Here is a 14,219-nt window from a genome sequence, read left to right as displayed (position 1 = left end):
CTTGGTAACTGTGCTATAGCCGAATGACGGCTACAGCATGGTTACCCAGTTCTATAACAGAAACAAAAACCTTTTTAAAAAACTTTTCGGTCTTTTTTCATTTATAGTGCAAAAAATAAAAAACCAGTGGTGATTAACCACTTGGTAACCATGCTATAGCTATAGCTGAATGTTGGCTACAGCGCGGTTACCCAGTTCTGGGAGGGCGTTATATGCCCCCAGGGGCACGCACCTGGTGATCTTCATGATCACTGTGTCCTATGGACACAGCTGATCACATGATGAGGTAAATGGCCAATCTCAGCGGCCTTTTACCACGTTATCAGCTGTGTCCCATGACACAGCAGATCACGGAGTAAATACAGTTGCCGGTTATCGGCAGTACCCTTCTCATGCTGTTACAGCGTGAGAAGAGTACTGCTGATAACCGGCAGCTGTCACAGAAGAGATTGGCACTGATCATCATCACTGATCACCCACCAGTGTACATCAGTGCTGCCCAGCAGTTGCGCCCATCAGTGCTGCCAATCAGTGACCATCATTGCAGCATATCAGTGCAGCATCATCGTTGCCTCCTCATCAATGCCCACCAGTTCCACCTTATTAGTGCTGCCTATCTGTGCCACCTCATCAGTGTCCATCAGTGCCGTCTATCAGTGACCATCATTGCAGCATATCAGTGCTTCCTCATCAATGCCCACCAGTTCCACCTTATTAGTGCTACCTATCCATGCCACCTCATCAGTGTCCATCAGTGCCGTCTACCGGTGACCATCATTAAAGCATATCAGCGCAGCATCATCGTTGCCTCCTCATCAATGCCCACCAGTTCCACCTTATTAGTGCTACCTATCCATGCCACCTCATCAGTGTCCATCAGTGCCGTCTACCGGTGACCATCATTAAAGCATATCAGCGCAGCATCATCGTTGCCTCCTCATCAATGCCCACCAGTTCCACCTTATTAGTGCTACCTATCGGTGCCACCTCATCAGTGTCCATCAGTGCCGTCTATCGGTGACCATCATTGCAGCATATCAGCGCAGCATCATCGTTGCCTCCTCATCAATGCCCACCAGTTCCACCTTATTAGTGCTACCTATCCGTGCCACCTCATCAGTGTCCATCAGTGCAACCTAATCAACGCCCATCAGTGAAGGATAAAAATTACCTGTTTGCAACATTTTCAGCATTTTCGGTCTTTTTTCGTTTATAGTGCAAAAAATAAAAAAAAACTGCTGTGATTAAATACCACCAAAAGACAACTCTAATTGTGTGAAAAAATGATAAATATTTCATATGGATACAGTGTTGCATGACCGCACAATTGTCATTCAGAGTGCGACAGCACTGAAAGCTGAAAATTAGCCTGGGCAGGAAGGGGCTATAAGTGCCCGGTAGGTAAGTGGTCAGTATCATTTTAATGCAAGGTAGCATTTGTCTTTGCCGCCTTCCAGGCTCCTCATTACACCACACTTTAACCTGGGACACCCCACCTAATCCACACAGCTTTTCCAGTCACATGTTGCTGCATTAATAACAATCATTGACACTTTCCCAGCAAAGGGGGTTACACTGCAGTACAACCCCGCGGGAACTTCCATTCCCTATGGACTACAAACACTGCACACGACTATACACAAGCACGTCCGGCGCTTTCCTAACAAGTAGGCGGAGTCTTAGGCAACGCCTGGCGGCTTGACGTAGGCAGGTGGTTCCGAACTTTGCTTGGCAACCGAAGCGAGCTCCCTAGCAACGAAACAGCAGAAGAATCCCGCCAGGTACAATGATGAAGCCGCGTATGTATGAGTGTATTAGGTGTGTGGGTTCGGTGTCGCGGTGGTCCCAGTATCCAGCGTGACTTGTAGATGAGTGTGGGATTGTGTCATTTGCTGCTACTGCAACAATGTATCTTTCCTATGCAGTGTACTACTGTTTACTTAACAACAGAGACAAGAACGCAGATTCCGATCCAGACTGCGATTCCTGGACTAATGTTACATCATAGAGTTCATAGCATTTTAGTATTATCACTGTAATTGCGTTCTCAATTTTCACTAATTAGAATGACAGCTACGTTACAGATTAAAGTGTGTGTAAAGCAACATTTGTGGATGTGGGGGAGGAACTTTATTTTTGCTATTTGGTTCTGTTTGGAGAGATTTCACTTCACTTGCTGTCTTGTGGACTCATCAGGAAGTAATGGGATATCCTTCATGAGGAAGTGATTGGGATATCCTTCATGAGGAAGTGATTGGGGTGTCCTTCATGAGGAAGTGATTGGGATATCCTTCATGAGGAAGTGATTGGGATATCCTTCATGAGGAAGTGAGGGGGGGTGTCCTTCATGAGGAAGTGATTGGGATATCCTTCATGAGGAAGTGAGGGGGGTGTCCTTCATGAGGAAGCAATGGGATATCCTTCATGAGGAAGCGATGGGATATCCTTCATGAGGAAGTGATTGGGATATCCTTCATGAGGATGTGAGGGGGATATCCTTCATGAGGAAGCGATGGGATATCCTTCATGAGGAAGTGAGGGGGATATCCTTCATGAGGAAGTGAGGGGGATATCCTTCATGAGGATGTGAGGGGGATATCCTTCATGTGGAAGTGAGGGGGATATCCTTCACGAGGAAGCGATGGGATATCCTTCATGTGGAAGTGAGGGGGATGTCCTTCATGAGGAAGCGATGGGATATCCTTCATGAGGAAGTGAGGGGGATATCCTTCATGAGGAAGTGAGGGGTTATCTATCATGTGGAAGTGAGGGGGTTATCCTCCATGAGGAAGTGAGGGAATATCCTTCATGAGGAAACAATGGGATATCCTTCATGAGGAAGTGAGGGGGATATCCTTCATGAGGAAGTGAGGGAATATCCTTCATGAGGAAGTGAGGGAATATCCTTCATGAGGAAACGATGGGATATCCTTCATGAGGAAGTGAGGGGGATATCCTTCATGAGGAAGTGAGGGAATATCCTTCATGAGGAAACGATGGGATATCCTTCATGAGGAAGTGAGGGGGATATCCTTCATGAGGAAGCGATGGGATATCCTTCATGAGGACGTGAGGGGGATATCCTTCATGAGAAAGCGATGGGATATCCTTCATGAGGACGTGAGGGGGATATCCTTCATGAGGAAGCGATGGGATATCCTTCATGAGGACGTGAGGGGGATATCCTTCATGAGGAAGTGAGGGGGATATCCTTCATGAGGAAGCGATGGGATATCCTTCATGAGGACGTGAGGGGGATATCCTTCATGAGGAAGCGATGGGATATCCTTCATGAGGACGTGAGGGGGATATCCTTCATGAGGAAGCGATGGGATATCCTTCATGAGGACGTGAGGGGGATATCCTTCATGAGGAAGCGATGGGATATCCTTCATGAGGACGTGATGGGGATATCCTTCATGAGGAAGTGAGGGGGATATCCTTCATGAGAACGTGAGGGGGATATCCTTCATGAGGAAGTGAGGGGGATATCCTTCATGGGGAAGTGATGGGATATCGTTCATGAGGACATGAGGGGGATATCCTTCATGAGGAAGTGAGGGGGATATGTTTCATGAGGACGTGAGGTCCTGAATGCTAGCCACTGTCATTAGCTGGGCAGGGATGATGTCACTCCCGCACATGAAATTTCAAATTCAATCAAATTTGCCATTGTCAAAGGATAGGATGCCCTTGTCTGACCAGGGGCTGGGGGGTGCAAGGAGCTACTGATGATGTGCCTCTTGAGGGTGGTGTCCCTGGGATTCTGGAAAACACTATGATTTAGGGACCCCACTGCATTTCACTGGTGCTAGGTCGCATCACTTAACTGCTTCCCATCTGCCCTACAGGAGATATACTGCTACACACGGCACGGGAGCGCAAAATCACGTATATATACACGTAATTTTGTATTTACGGGTAGGTTGCCCTCGCACCTTACCCACGCCACCATTCACGGCTGTCAATCACCGGGTCTACATTACATTATATCTTCTCTTTATGTACATGGATGATGGCATTGCATTTATTTTAATTTAAAAAATGTAAGCACTTCTTTTTACATGTGACATACAGCTATCACGTGACCCAGCTCTTTCCTAGCCTGTCTGCAGGTAAACATTGGCAGGAGGAACTTTTAGTTCTCTGCTGTCAGTCACATGTTAAAAAAGCATTTGAAATAAAAAGGAAAAATACATCATTGATATCAAATAAATGCTTTACATAATCATACAAATGTGTATTTGAACTCAAATCTGATTTATGTGCAAAAACATGTTGTGGGCTATCTATAGGGAAGTTCTGCCAATCATAGCCCGTTTCACATCCCTTCTGTGTCTGTTGTTTGTATGTGCTTGGAATTACAGGAAGGTGTTTCCTCTATAATCACCATTTAATATCCCTCTACCATAGTGTAATGCTGTTTAGTGGGCATGGAAGAGAATGGAGGGAGCTGTCATTTATCTGGAATGTATATACCCACATGTGTGACTCTGTAGTCACATGGGCTGCACAGATAAGAAAAAGGAGGAAATGAATAGCTTAGAAGGGAACTGAAACTGGAGCATGCTCTGTGAATGTGTACAAGTTCAGACTGCAGCGGGGACACGGATAAGGAGGGAGGGACAGTGAACATCAGGATCAACCAGTTTTTTTTTTGCAGAATACAGAAAACATAGTGACTGAGTGAGTATGAACAGCATGTAATAAAGCGTGTCTTGACAATTTTTAATAATGTGGATTTAATGACACTATAAGTTGCTATATATATATCTTTAAATCTGCAGGCTATATCGCTGGTGCTGGATACAGTGTGAGAGCTTAGCTTTCACAAGCTGAATGGAAAATAGGCAAAGCAGAGTGACAGTGGTGTGAATTGGGGACCTCCCCACAGCGGTGAATAATGAGGCACTTTGAATCAAAGGTGGTGGGAGTGAGGCTGTTTGAGAGAATCGCCGGAGCAGGGTAAAGGATTGCTGTACTGTATGTGTACTGAGTCACTGTGAGTACTGGGATATTGTGACCTGAGAGCACTGTGAGTTATAGGGTATTGTAACCTGGGGGCACTGTGAATACTGGGATATTGTGACCTTTGAGCACGTGAAAACAAAGGTATTGTGACTTGGAGCACTGAAAGCACAGAGCAACTGTGACTGGGGCACTGAGAGCACAGAGCAGCTGTGACTGGGGCACTGAGAACATGGAGCAAGTGTGACTAGGGTATGAGAGTACTGAGCAACTGTGACTGGGGTACTGAGGTACTGTGATTGGGCCACTGTGAGTACCCAGGTATTGTGACCGGGGCAGTGTCAGCACAGAGGTATTGTGACTGGGGCACTGTGAGTATTGAGGATATAGAGGGTAGTGAGCAGAAGTAAAAGGGTAGGATGCTGGAGGCTGTGTAATCAGTGAGTGGTAAGAGAGCACATTGGAGGCCATGTGCTAAGTAAGTGAGAGCAGAGGACACCTGAGGCCATGTGATCAGTGAGAAGGAGCATGGGGAGAGGATGCCGAGACAAGTGAGCGGGAGCTGGAGGCAAGGACGATTACCCCGTTCCGAAGGATGCAGCTCTTTTGGGGGAGCAGAGGGTCAAAAAGCTAGAGAACTTTTAAACTTGGGGGAGGGAGTTGATCCAAGGAAACTATTGCAGGCAGTGAGTAAGGATCAGAGGGTGCACTGTTGGCGATGAAGCTAGAGTGCCTAGGACCAATGTACGTAGGCTGACAGAATCTTGTTGCGCCTACCTCAGTCTCCTCACAAGGAGAAAATAATATGCACTGGTACAAAATTAACAAGAATGTTCACAAATGCTTGGAGTTTGGTAAATAAAATGACAGAACTGACTGGAACTACTATTACACAATAGGATTTTGACTTCATGGGAGTATCAGAAACCTGGTTTGACAGCTTACATCGATCTCCTTTCACAAACAGAAACAGAAGCAGATCGATCTCCTTTCACAAACAGAAACAGTGGAAAGGCAGGGTAATGTTTTTATCATGGGGGTGCTTCAGTTATCTGGACATTGACTGGGCAGATAGAACTGCTCAGTCATCTAAGGCATGTAATTTCTTGAACATCTTACAGTACAATTTAATGTGTCAGTTGGTGGATGCTCCAAGTAGAAATAAGTCTCTTGTTAAATACAATTGTGAATAGGTAAGCGCTAAATCAATGAAACGTGACAAATTATAACAAAATAATCTCGCTGGTAGGTTAATTGGTTCCTGTCTAAATTGGCCCTAATATGTGGATGTATGAATGTGAGTTTGGGACCTTAGATTGGAAGCTCCTTCAGGGCACAGACTGATGTGAATGTGCAATATATATGTGTAAAGCACTGTGTAAATGGAGGGTGCTACATATGTAACATTATCAATGGTTCTGTTGCTAGGATGAAGACAGCTTCTCAAGGATGCTAGGATGCAGGTTGCTATTGCCTTCTTGCTCCTTCTGTTGGTAAGGCACAGGTAGCTACTCAAGGAAGCTATCTAGTATCCTTTGTTGGTAGGACACAAGTGGCTTTGTAACGAAGCTGCCTAGTGTCCTTCATTGCAAGGACACAGGCGGTTCTTGTACGCCAATAGAGTACATTCGCTCTGTACATTGTACACATGCGTACAGTGTAATTTCCTCCCATTCTCTGGACCTCAAATGCACTAACCTTTACACAGCTGTGTTCATGGGTTCATAGAAAACCATGCACGTGTTCAGGTCCGTAAAGTAATAAAAATGTACCTATAAAAATGCTGTGTGAGTGAGCCCATATTGTGCTGTTTGCTGAAGAAGAAGAATGTTTATAAATCAAGCGCAGTGTAAAACACATTCTAAACTGTGGTACACCAGGGAAATGCAATGATGGAGGTTCGTATCCCTTGTTCTACAATAAAAAACATCATATATTGTATTGTCATTTCCAGATTTCTAGCAAGCAGATGGAGTGCTCAAGTCTTATTAAATTGATTTCTAATTGCTCTTTACCTCTTCTGTTGGAAAAAAAAATCTTGTTTGCAGAGCTGCAATTAAAACACACAAATGATTGAGTCAGAGCAGTACTTTAGGAGAGTCACCAGCGCAGCAAAGGAATTTGCAATTCAACCATTTAAAGAAATGTCAGATTGCGGTTGTTCAACCTTGAGCTCACACTGGTGTGCGTTATATAACAAGATGCCCAACATGCATAGATATGTGTACAGGGACAACCACCTCCTTAATTTTATGTCCTGTGTCACAGTAAAGGAAGTGAGAGAAAATCTCCCCTGTGTAATCACAGACAGAAACAGAGACCTTATAGCAGAACCCCCAAACATTATATATATTTTTTAAAGCAGAGGCCCTAGAGAATAAATTGGTGGGGTTTGCAATTTTTTTTTATGTTACACTGTATTTGTGCAGTGGCTTGCAAATGCTGATTAAATTGATTGCAAACACATCATGCTTTAAAATTGCGCACGCCTGTGCAATGGTGACAAACAACGTAAAGTTTACAATCCATAGGCTTCGCTTTAAAATCCTTTACTTATGACTTTAGAATTATAGAGCATGTCTAGTGCTAGAATTACTGCCCAGGATCTGACATTCGTGGTAATACCTCACATGTGTGGGACGATCGCTGTTCGCGCATGTGTAGGACCGACATGTGCGTTTGCCTTTGCGAATGAGCACAGGAGGATGGGAGCACTTTAATTGCTGTCACAAGAAATGTAAACATCCCTTGTGAAAGCAATGGGCACGTGACAGGTAATCTTTATGGAGGGATCTGGTGTCTATAAGACCCCAGATCCCTCCTCTGCCCTCAAAAGCATTCAAAACACCAAGATCTGTGTTTTTGAATGCTTTTGATTTTTTTAAAATGGCACCGGCGACATCCGAGTAAACCGGAAGTGATATGAGGTCATCACTTCTGGGTTACCATAGCAGAGACCTGATCAAAGCCAGTCCCAGCATTTGTCTGGATGCCCGACCAGCCGGCAGACGGTCCAGCTGGTAGCTTGGGTATCTCAATGGGAAGGGAGAGCCCAAGTGAACAGTGGGGGGGGGGGGGGGAGTCCCCTCCCTCTGCTTGTAGAAGTAATCAAGTGGCTCTAAAAACTATACTGGGGTGATGCCTGCATCTGCAAGTAAAGCAACGTACACATTTTGTCAGCAAGTGGTTAAAGGATAAATAAATCAGGGTAACAGTGTGGTGAAAAAAAACTTCAAATTTTGTTAAAAAATGTAAATGTTCCAGCTTAATTAAATATCAAAATAAAACCTAAATGGTTGCACTTGTATTACTAAAATATTTAAAATCTAGTTCTGTACTGTGTGGTCATTTAGGCTAAAGTATATTTCTACTTTTGCAGTCAAATTTGAACCTCCCCCCCGCCCCCACCATGTTTGTTATGTGTTTCCATTCACACAGCATACCTATTTTGTTATATACAGGTAGTTCTTATTTCTGTATTTTTGTATAAAGGTCACAGACTGGATCACTCTCCCATTACCCAACAAAATAGAGAGGGAGCCTGGCATTCCCTGGCACATTTAAAAACCATAAAGTGGTGGAGATGGCCAGAATTTTAGATTTGTGCAAACACAGTGCTACCAAATTTTGGAATCAGCTTGAACAAGCAACAGCAGCAATTCCTCTTAGTAGCCTACCCTGGCTCCAGGAGGAACTCCCACACCATCTCCTTAGTTACCCATTAATAGGCACTACCCCCAAACTTCAAATCTGACAGAAAATACATCTTAGTCGAACAGAATCCCTCTCTCATGATGCTGGTCACTGTTCATTTTGACACCAAATTTTGATTTAGTCTTAGTTAGTCTTGTGACTAAAATGCCATTTTATTTTTAGTCGTTTTTTTAGTCATCTGAATTGTTTTAGTTTTAGTCATATTTTAGTTGACTAAAATCTCCAGTACATTTAAGGCCCCTTTCAGACGGGGTGGACCCATCAGCCGTTTGTTCAGTGCGGAATCTCTCCGCTGATGCCCGCTGAGCAAGTGGATGACAGGTCTGTGTCTGCTCCACTGCTGGCCTTTTTTCTATGGAGCAGTCGGCTGGAACTGGACCTCTTATCTGTTTCCGTGTCATCCGATCCGCCAGACGGATCGGGAACAGATCCCCATCCGTCTGTTTTTAGTGTACAGTATCAGATTGTATGCCGGCCGGTGTCAGTGGACACACGTCCACTGACACCTGATGGTCCATAGAGGGCTGTGGATGGTCTGATTTGTATGTCTAAAAAACTGACAGCTGGACCCAGTCGGACAATCAGTGTAAAAGGCACTAAAAGATCCAGTATCATAAACAAGTAAAAATATTGCTTTTTGACAAACAGGAGTGCAGCTTTAAAAAATCTTCTCCCTGCAAGAGAAGAGCATAATATGCTAGTACGTATTGCACACTAGCACATTATGAAAGACTTAAATGACAGCAAAGCCCTCCAACGGAGCACTGTCACAGCTCCCTGAAGCTTCTATCTTCACATGATCTTCCTTCTGAGTTTGTGAGCTGCGACCATCTCGTTGGGCCGCGATGTCATCACTCTTGCACATATCCGCAGGAGTTTCGGCACACCATCCATTGAGAGCACTGTGTGCATATGCCGGTGACATCACTGGCACTTTTTCAGTAAATATCTCCTAAACAGCTTACCTGTGGGTAAAAGATACAAAATTGGGTTCACTTCTAGTTAAAAATATAAAACAAACAAACAGTGAATTGCACATACACTGTTCAAAACAATTAAGGGAACACTTTTTAATCAGAGTATAGCATCAAGTCATTGAAACTCCTGGGATATTGATCCGGTCAGTTAAGTAGCAGAGGGGGTTGTTACTCAGTTTAAGCTGCTTTGGTGTTAATGAAAATAACAACAGGTGCACTAGATGGGCAACAATGAGATGATTCCCAAAACAGGAATGGTTTTACAGGTGGAGTCCACTGACATTTGTTTCCCAACTCATCTTTTCTGACTGTTTTTCACTAGTTTTGCATTTGGCTAGGGTCAGTTTCACTACTGGCAGCATGAGGCAATACCTGGATCCTATAGAGGTTGCACAGGCAGTCCAACTCCTCCAGGATGGCACATCAATACATGCCATTGCCAGAAGGTTTGGTGTGTCTTCCAGCACAGTCTCAAGAACATGGAGGATATTCCAGGAGACAGGCAGCAGTTACTCTAGGAGAGCTGGACAGGGCCGTAGAAGGTCCTTAAGCCAACAGCAGGACTGGTATCTGCTCCTTAGTGTAAGGAGGAATAGGATGAGCACTGCCAGAGCCCTACAAAATGACCTCCAGCAGGCCACCGGTGTGAATGTCTCTGACCAAACAATCAGAAACAGACTTCATGAGGGTGGCCGGAGGGCCCCACATCCTCTAGTGGGCCCCGTGTGCACTGCCCAGCACCATAGAGCACGATTGGCATTTGCCATTGAACACCAGAATTGGCAGGTCCACCACTGGCACACTGTGCTTTTCACAGATGAGAGCAGGTTCACCCTGAGCACATGTGACAGACGTGAAAGGGTCTGGAGAAGCCATGGAGAACATTATGCTGCCTGTAACGTCGTTCAGCATGACCGTTTTGGTGGTGGGTCAGTGATGGTCTGGGGAGGCATATCCATGGAAGACACACAGACCTCTACAGGCTAGACCAGGGGTGGGCAAACTTTTTGACTTGAGGGCCGCAATGGGTTCATATATTGGACCCGGGGGCCGGACCAAGAGTAGATGAATGATGTGTATGTGTCATCCATAGTAAGTATAGTAATATTCCCCCATAGTAAGCATAGTAATTAATCCCCCATATAGTAATTCATCCCCCATATAGTAATTCATCCCCCATAGTAATTCATCCCCCATATAGTAATTCATCCCCCATAGTAATTCATCCCCCATAGTAATTCATCCCCCATATAGTAATTCATCCCCCATATAGTAATTCATCCCCCATAGTAATTCATCCCCCATATAGTAATTCATCCCCCATAGTAATTAATCCCCCATATAGTAATTCATCCCCCATAGTAAGTCATCCCCCATAGTAATTCATCCCCCATATAGTAATTCATCCCCCATAGTAATTCATCCCCCATAGTAATTCAACCCCCATATAGTAATTCATCCCCCATATAGTAATTCATCCCCCATAGTAATTCATCCCCCATATAGTAATTCATTCCCCATAGTAATTCATCCCCCATATAGTAATTCATCCCCCATATAGTAATTCATCCCCCATATAGTAATTAATCCTCCATAGTAATTCATCCCCCATATAGTAATTCATCCCCCATATAGTAATTGATCCCCCATAGTAATTGATCCCCCATATAGTAATTGATCCCCCATAGTAATTCATCCCCCATAGTAATTCACCCCCATATAGTAATTCATCCCCCCTATAGTAATTCATTCCCCATATTAAGTCCCCCCTGTGTCAATTCACTTACCTTTGCTCCGCGCGTTCCTCTCACCGTGTTCCCGCGCCGTTCCGGTGTAGCATGAAAACCTGTCTCCTATGAGGATCTGTCCCCCTCGACGTATCTGCGCATGTGCCAATTTCAGGCATTAGCAGCCGATTGGCGATCTCCGGCACATGCGCAGATACGTCGAGGGGGACAGATCCTCATAGGAGACAGATTTTCATGCTACACCAGTCTTCAGGGCGGACTGTGAGAGGAGCCTAGCAGGAGCCTAGCTCCGCGGGCCGGATTAAAAGGTCCGCCAGGCCGTAGTTTGCCCATTGTTGGGCTAGACAATGGCACCCTGACTGCCATTAGGTATTGGGATGAAATCCTTGGACCCATTGTCAGACCCTACGCTGGTGCAGTGGGTCCTGGGTTCCTCCTGGTGCACAACAATGCCCGGCCTCATGTGGCGAGAGTATGCAGGCAGTTCCTGGAGGATGAAGGAATTGATACCATTGAATGGTCCCCATGCTCACCTGACCTAAATCCAATAGAACACCTCTGGGATATCATGTTTCGGTCCATCTGATGCCACCAGGTTGCACCTCAGACTGTCCAAGAGCTCAGTGATGCCCTGGTCCAGATCTGGGAGGAAACACCCCAGGACACCATCTGTCGTCTCATTATGAGCATGCCTCGATGTTGTCAGCCATGCATACAAGCACGTGGGGGCCATAAAACTACTGAGTACCGTTTTGAAATTTCAGAAAAATGGACTAGTCTGCTGCATCATTTTTTCACTTTGATTTTCAGGGTGTCTTTGAATTCAGTCCTCTGTAGGTTGATCATTTTCATTTCCATCAAGCAAAGGGGGATCCTTACGTTCCTAACACATTACCCAGTCCATGTCAGTATAGATATCCAGCATGATATTTTCCCCCATTAACATCTGATGTGTTTTCAAAGTGTACCTTTAATTCTTTTTAAGCAGTGTATTACCTGAATATACAAACTAACAGTTCTCTGTTAATATTGAAAACAAGTATCAAGTAACATCTTTATAAATAAAACCAAGTTTCATAAACAAACAAGAATATTGCTTTTGGACTTCATGTACTCGAGCAGCTCCTAAACTCGAGTTTAGGAGATTTTGGCATTTTTTTTCCAAAGCTCCTAAACTCAACTCCATAAAAGCCTATGTGTCCATGTACACATAATCTTTTAGCAGAGTATAGGAGCTGCCACGTTTAGATGAGGTTAAACCTCCCTCTCCTGAACGTGGAAGAATTGCATTCAGGATAGGAACGTTTTGACCATCGACTGCGAAAAAACCACAAAATGCACCAAAACCACATCAAAATCGCAGTACCACGGTTGCCGTGGCTTTTTCAGCAATTTGCATTTTCCCACGGCTGGTGGTCAGGGTAGGCTCGTATACATGGAGCCTTAAAATATTACTAAACCCAGGACCCTGCATTCACTATATCTGGTCTCCCACAGTACACAATACATAGGAATTAAATTATTTTAGTAAATATAAACTGCTAAATACCTTTTCTCATCAGCAGTATATATCAGTCTTGTGACTTCTATCAGTGTCCAGCAGATTACTGGATAAAGCTTGTAGGAGGTGTTTTCTTTCTGCTCTAGGAGGATGCAGGAACCCTGACCTCTGTCTGGATAGTGCTGATTGGCCCTGTGCTGATGACATGTACTCTCCTAAGAAAAAAAAAACTAGCAATACACACCAAACTGAGCATGTGCAGAGTGTCTCCACACGATATGTCTTATCAGGAGATAAGAGGGGGACACTGGAAGAAGGGGGGGTCAGAGAAGTCAGGATCAAAAAGCGTTTTTACACAATGCAGAGGATTAACCCCTTAGGTTCCACAGTGAATATAACAAGCTTGCTTTACTGCATATACAGACTGATTTTATCGTTGTGGGTTTAGTAACACTTTAACCACTGTTTTGACAATTTTGACATCAAATTTTAATTTAGTTTTAGTCATAGTCTTTTGACTAAAATGCCATTTTAGTTGTATTTTAGTCATTTGAATTGAAATTGAATTTTATTTTTGTTTAGTTTTCATCACTGACGAAAACTATGATGAAAATGTTCTCATCGACAAAACACTGATGCTGGTCATAAGCAATCCACCTCTGGAATTCTGGACAGAGCATTTCAGTTTTTCTGTATAAATGGAAAGACCTGCCAGTGGAGTACTTTCATGCATGCAATGGAACACTGTTCAGCATAAATATCATGATCTTCTTGAAAGACGCAGACTTTTTCCTGTACCACTGCTTGAAGAAAGTGTCTTCTAAAAACTGGCAGTAGGTTTGGGAGTTGATTTTGGGTCCATCTTCAATTCGAAAAGGTCCAATTAGCTCATCTTTAATAATATCAGCCCATACCAGTACCCCACATCCACCTTGCTGGTGTCTGAGTCGAAGTGGGGCTCTGTGCCCACTACTGATCTAGCCAGGGGCCCATCCATCTGGTCCATCAAGAGTCACTCACATCTCATCAGTTCATAAAATCTTTGAAAAATCTGCCTTCAGATAAGAGGAGAATTTCCATTCTTCCCCAATTGTCCTATGAGGCTGCATGACCGCTGACCCTCTGTCTGGACAGCACTGGACAGCACTGATTGGCCCTGTGCTGATCACATGCACCCTCCCAAGAAAAAAAAACAAACTCTCTAGCAATACACACCAAACTGCGCATGTGCAGCTTTCCCCCAAAGACTCTGTTCTATCAGCAGATGGAGTGAGTATAACAAGCATGCTTTACTGCACATACTAACTGATT

At 44.3% G+C, this 14,219-nt stretch overlaps 1 protein-coding gene across 1 annotated transcript in view; it reads left to right on the top strand.

Moving 5' to 3' along the window:
- The first annotated feature begins 1,674 nt into the window (after positions 1-1,674).
- FAM184A (family with sequence similarity 184 member A) overlaps positions 1,675-14,219 on the top strand; it is a 327,003-nt gene continuing 314,458 nt past the window's right edge. The window contains exon 1 of the mRNA XM_089652182.1: positions 1,675-1,781. The gene's annotated coding sequence lies outside the window, so the exon portion shown is untranslated. The remainder of the gene's footprint in view (positions 1,782-14,219) is intronic.

Source organism: Staurois parvus, unplaced genomic scaffold (assembly GCF_062004578.1).
Source record: "Staurois parvus isolate SC_StPar_1 unplaced genomic scaffold, SC_StPar_1.0 ptg000672l, whole genome shotgun sequence".
NCBI classification, from domain to species: Eukaryota; Metazoa; Chordata; class Amphibia; order Anura; family Ranidae; genus Staurois; species Staurois parvus.
This window is presented reverse-complemented; position numbering and strand designations above follow the sequence as displayed.